This window comes from Gracilinanus agilis, chromosome 1 (genome assembly GCF_016433145.1).
Source record: "Gracilinanus agilis isolate LMUSP501 chromosome 1, AgileGrace, whole genome shotgun sequence".
In the NCBI taxonomy this organism is placed as follows: Eukaryota; Metazoa; Chordata; class Mammalia; order Didelphimorphia; family Didelphidae; genus Gracilinanus; species Gracilinanus agilis.
This window is the reverse complement of record NC_058130.1, coordinates 113461152-113467151: the sequence shown is the minus strand read 5'-3', so window position 1 is coordinate 113467151 and position 6000 is coordinate 113461152. Positions and strand designations below refer to the sequence as shown.

General features: G+C 36.5%; 1 protein-coding gene across 1 annotated transcript in view; it reads left to right on the top strand.

Annotated features, from left to right (window-relative positions):
- CCDC171 (coiled-coil domain containing 171) overlaps positions 1 to 6000 on the top strand; it is a 508587-nt gene that overhangs the window by 142757 nt on the left and 359830 nt on the right. The gene's annotated exons all lie outside the window — the stretch shown is intronic.

Sequence of the window (6000 nt, the reverse complement as noted above, 5' to 3'; positions counted from 1 at the left end):
AGAGGAAACATATAAGAAAAACAACTGCTTGAACGCATGGGTCAGGGTGGACATGACTGAGGGTGTAGACTCGAAACTACCACACCAATGCAACTACCAACAATTTGGAAATTGGTCTTGTTCAAGGACACATGACAAAACTAGTGGAAACGCGCATCGGCCAAGGGTGGGGGGGGGTGCGGGGGGGGCTGAAGGGGAAAGGTGGAGCATGAATCATGTAACCATGTCAAAAATGAATATTAATAAATGTTAAAAAAATGTTTCCCCTCTTCTTTTTGTGGATTCTGCTGCTCTAGAATTCATATTGAGACATTATGTTAAGTTATTTAGAGGGTAGTTTGAAGATGGGTCCCTGCTCCTTCTTTGCCATCATGGTTCCCCCCAATTTTTCTTTCACCTCTCTTATTTGATTTGAGTTTCTCTAGGATTTCTTTTTGGGCCTGACACTGTTTTACATTTTGTACACAAAATTGTACACTTTTTTTGTATACAAATTTGTATACAAAATTTTGCATTTTGTATATACATTTGTACACAAAATACATAGTTTGTATTTTAATCTCCCTTGTCTCCAAAATGACGACTATATAAGGTTAGGTTTTTTCTTTGTCTTTTGCTTATTTTTCTAGTCCATTTCCTGACCTTGCCATTATGTTAGTTTAACTCTGTTCCTGGAGTGGAGAAAGTACTAGCCCAAGTTCGTGCGTTGAGGTGCCTTTGGGTGACTTTTAATCATGCAGTGAGGGAGGAGGTGGCCTGGCAACCTTTGTGACCTGCTATGTGTGCTTCTTGGGGACAGCCTGTCTGAGTTTCTTCAGAGAGGCTTGTAGCTTTTACCCAGACACTTTCTGTGCTGGATCCTGCTCTCCCAGCTGCAGGTTTCCCTGAGTTGTTCTCGATCTTTCCAGCTGGGGATACTGTTTCACTGTGCTTTTTGTTGGTCGGGCCTCTCCAAGATTTATTTTGAGGCATTTTATTTGTGGTTGTTTGGAGATAGGTTTTTGTGAGCTCAGAGCATTCCTTCAGATGTTGCAAAGGGAGATTAACTAGAATTGGCAACAGTGATAAAGGGGTATAGAGATAGTGGGAGATCAATAATAACTCCTAGGTGGTGATCTTGGGGAGCTGGGAAGATGATGTTACCCTCTGCAATAACAGGGAAGGTTGTAGGGGGGAGGTCTTAAGGGGGAAAGAGAATATATACTGTTTTTGATATGCATAGTTTAAGGTTTTCTACTAGACATTCAGCCTAAGATATCTGAAAGAAAGTTGGAGATGTGAGATTGGAGTCCCTCAGAGAGGTTGGGGCATGAAAGATGGATTTGATAAATATCAGCATAGAGATGGTAATTAAATCCATTAGAGCTGATGAGATCACTAAGTGAATTAGTGGAGGGAGACATGAAGGACACCTGCAGTTAGAGAATGTGTTCTGTAAGAAGATCCAGCAAAATGGTAAGAGGACAAAAAAGAGAATCGAGAGGGAATGGTGCCCTGAAAACACAGAAGAGGGTACTGAAAAGGAGAGGGTGATTAACAGAGATTAAGAAGAATGAGGATGGAGAAAAGGCCTTTGGGTTTGGTAATTGGGAAATCATCACTGACAGCTTTGGAGAGAGAAGTTTCACATGAAATAGATAAGGTGATGATAGGGTGATAAGGTGAGAGGCCAGAATTTTAGGGGTTAAAAGAGAGGCAAGAAAGTTGAGGCATCCATTTTAGATAGCATTTTCAAGGAGTTTATCTTCAAACAGCAAAAGAGATACAGGGATATACTTTTAAGGGATGGACAGATAAGTGAAAAAAATTCTTTAGGATGTAGTAGACATGAGTATGTTTAAAGACAGTAGGGAATAAAAAAGGTAGAGGCTGAAAATAAATGATAGATTAGAGATAGAATGGGGTAATCTTTTGGAGGATATAGGGTAAAATGAGATGGCTTGAACATGTAGAGGAGGTAGCCTTGGCTGGAGTTGGGCCACTTTATCATGTGAGACAGAGGTGAAGGAAGAGCTAGTAGTAGAAGACATCTTAATTGATAAGAATTGAGGAAGAAAGAAGAAGAGAGAACTCATAGCAAAGTACCTCAATTTTTTCTCTAAAACAAGAGGCAAATATCTGAGCCATGTACTTGGGGGAGGGGATGCTATGGGATGTTTGAGATGGAATAAAAATGTTTCTGAAGATCTGCTATGGTAAGTAGGGGAGTAGAGTAGCATTGCCTAGCAGTAGCGAAGGCCCAGGTGAGACTGAATAGCATGTTTGTAGTGGCCCAATCACAATGGCTACTTGCTTTTCTCTGCCTTCATCAGTAGCATGTGTTTGGGGGTGAAGGCAGTGAATGGTGGGAGTGATCCAAGGCTGAGTATTAGCTAGAGGTTCAAGAGAGGATAAAAATGAAAAGTCAAATTGGTTCACCAAGAGGCCAAGACAGAGAAAGGAGGACACAGTGTTTAGTGCAGAGGAAATGACCCAGGAAAAAATGGGAGATCACAGGATTGGATCATGATGTGAGATAAAAATAAGATTTGTAAGGGAAGGCAGATGGAGAAGTGAAAAGTCAATTAGATAAGAGGATTTTGGAGTTTTGAACATAGAGGTGGTACATTCTTGGGTAATAACAAGATCAAGAGTATGATCATCTTTGAGTGTGGCTGAGGGGGGTGGAGTAGTTAATGGGAGAGATAAGTAGATACTTGAAAAAGTATTTATATGTATATTGAAATCTCCTAGTATGAAGGTAGTTTTTGCATCAGATATCATACTGATTGCATCAAGCCCCAAGACATTATAGGGCCTCTTCAAGAAGAACTATTATGATTAGAAAGAAATTGACCCATCATTCCATCTGGGGGAAGCTAAATTAATGAATAATAACTGAAATTATTTCACCTACATAATCTCATTTTTTTTCATAATAAAGTTGTGTAATTATTGAAATTTTAATTGTCCATTTACCAATAAGGAAGGTGAGACTCCCTGAGGCTAAATAACTGGGTCAAGGTTTACATAACTAGTAAGTGTCAAAGCCAGGATTCACTCTCAGGTATTCATGATTCCAAAGCCATAACTCTTTTATTCACTATTCCCTTCTTCAAACTAAACCATGTAGTCCTCTCAATAGATCTCTTCTTTGGGGTGTTATATTCATATCCTGGGAAACGATGTATGCCACTTTGAATGACAGGGAAGGCAGTTGGAAGGCACGGAATGTTCCCAGGTGCTGTGAGCCAGGAGCAAACGTCAGTTGGTCTGACAGTATAAATACCCCTGACAGCCACTTGGAGGGGGTCTTTTTAGGTCTCTCTAGGTCTCTGGGCTCTGGAGGTCTCTGGACAGGAGTCTCTGGACTGAGAAATCTCTTAGTGGGTGGTGAAGGGAGGCAGGGAGGTCTGTGAAGAAGAGGGTAGGAATAGATCTGAATATTTCCTGAAGACTGTGAGAGTTAGTGCATCATGAACACTGGTAGTGAGAAAGCTAAGAGAATAAGATCACCAACTCAGCTGCATCAACCAATACAGCTGCATCAATAGCATTACCTATTTTCTGGCTTGGCTGTGGCCAGTCTGGGCCAGAGGTAGTGGAGAAAATAAAGCTCCAGTTTCTACTAGATCAATAGCTTCCAGACCTGATTGTCAACTAGTTATAGATAATAGGTTGATAGGGTCTCCAATCCCCAATCCTTGTTCTGTTTATCCTTTCCCTGATTTAGATAAAGAGAGTTTAACAAGTACTTTCCTGAGTGGTCTTTTATCAGGACCCTTGGGGAGGGAGTCACCATAGTCAGATATCAAATGTGATCCAAGGCAAATCAAAGCCCTATTTTAATTTATCCAACCCCAGGTTGGACCTTGGAAGGTTACACATCCATGTAACCTCTCGGATCCTCCCTGGGCAACTGTTAGAGAAAAGGGGAAATTATAACAACTACCAAGGGTGATTGGGGTTGGTGTTCCTCCATCATCTGCAGCTAGGGAGAATACAGATAGATATTCACATCATTGTATATCTATATCTCCTTAGGATCCCCTTTTTGTTTATAACAAGGGTCCTCCTCATTTTCTTAACCTCATTTTGAGCAATCTTGTCAAGTTGTTATAAATTTTCTGTTTCTTCATCCTCTGCAATTGATGTTGGCATTAAGCTTTAATTATCTTTATGGTGGTCTTTTTTTCCTTTTACTTACAAGTCCTAAGAGAGAAAATGACCCAAGTCTCCAATGAAATGATGTTTCTTGTTGTATATGAGTATGGTAAAGCCCAAAGCCACCAGTATATTCATTTTATTCTCAAAGGAATACTTATGCTACATCCATCATTCTATTTAGTTTGAACTTCATTTGGTTTTCAATTTAACCCATCCAGAGAGTAGCAATAAGGATTTTGTCTACTACTTTCAACACTTTAATTGCACTGGACAATATCACATTTCAAGTATATACAAAAATTAATATTTATAGCTTGTTTAAAGATTGTGATTCTTATACTCTTCGCTCTTTTTTTGTCATTCTATCACGATTGCATTGGAAATGGAAGAGATAATATTTAATTATTTTTTTCCCTTTGAATTACTATGGTAGGTTATGTAAACTGCATTACTGGCCAAAGTCCTAAATTGACAAGATTACATATAGATCTTTGTCTTTAAGCATTGCCATAGCTGGTAAATTAATCATCTCATGACCCACAGCATGGTGATGAGTTTTTATATATTCATCTAAGTTGCTTGATAGCTAACTTGAGTATTTTGTTAGGACCTCTACTTTGAAGTCTTTTCAGCATTTTAGAACCTGAGAAACTTTAAATTTGTTGTCTTAGACTTCACAGAGCCAGGGGCACCTTCATACCTGAAGAACATACTTGGAATAGAAGTTGTGGGAGAAATGTATATTATACCAGTAATTATTTTTGAGTTTCATGTTAGAACTGAATGAAACATAATATGAGGGAATATATTTATTTCCAGGTGGAAAATTACTTTAAATTTCAGTAGCTCTGGAAAGTTTAAAAATGTTGCTTTAATCATCACCTTTTCTACATATAAAATCAAAAAAGATAGTAAGAACTATTAAGATAAAAAACTATTTGAGCTGGCAAAGTATAATTAGGATTTAAAAGTTATTTTTAAGTCTAATAAAAAATATTCCTTAATGAAAATCAAGTAATTCCTCAATGTATACAATTGATCCCCATTTGATATTTTCTAATGGAGTTTTAATTTTCTTTTGTAAAGAGTATATTTGCCTGATAGTTTTTAAATTATTTAAATTCTTTGGTATTCTCATTTAAGTAAAAAACTGAAATAGCTAAAAAAAGAACCTGACAATTAATTATCAAAGTTAAGTTAATGTAGAATTATGACAGAAAAATATGGAAACTAAGTTAATTGAAAATTATGGTTCCTATTAAAGCCCCCAGTATATTATTGTGAATATGAATATTAGATCACTAATGTTAGGAATTGTAGATATGTTAGCTTCTCAAGTTAAATGTACCTATCTTTTAGTTCATTGCTATAGCAGAGAAAAAGACAAAAAGGTAATTTATATTACTATACTATCTTAGTATTCTTCAGGAACATATCAGGTTTTTTAGAATAAAAAAATTTCAAATTTTTTTTGTAAGCAAATGAGACTGTCATACTTAAATGAGTATAATGAAAAAAATTGATCCCGTAATAAGTTATTAAGCATATTTATTAAAATGGTCTGTTGAACTTTAAAACTTGTATATGAAAATTAGTAAGTAAAACATGACCTGACTGAAGTTCTAAGTAGTTAAAAATGTTTTTTAATTTTTTCAATTTAATTTTTCTACTTGATAGTTTCCCTTTTGTAGCTAAGAATAACTTAAAACACAATAGTATTTCTGGGAGAAAATATTTCCCTGTATTCTATTTTGATGGTTTAGGATTAGATTAGTTTAAAAGAAAGCAGTAAAAACAAAGGATAATTTATTAATATAACAAAACAAAGTAAAAATCATCATAATAGGTACATCT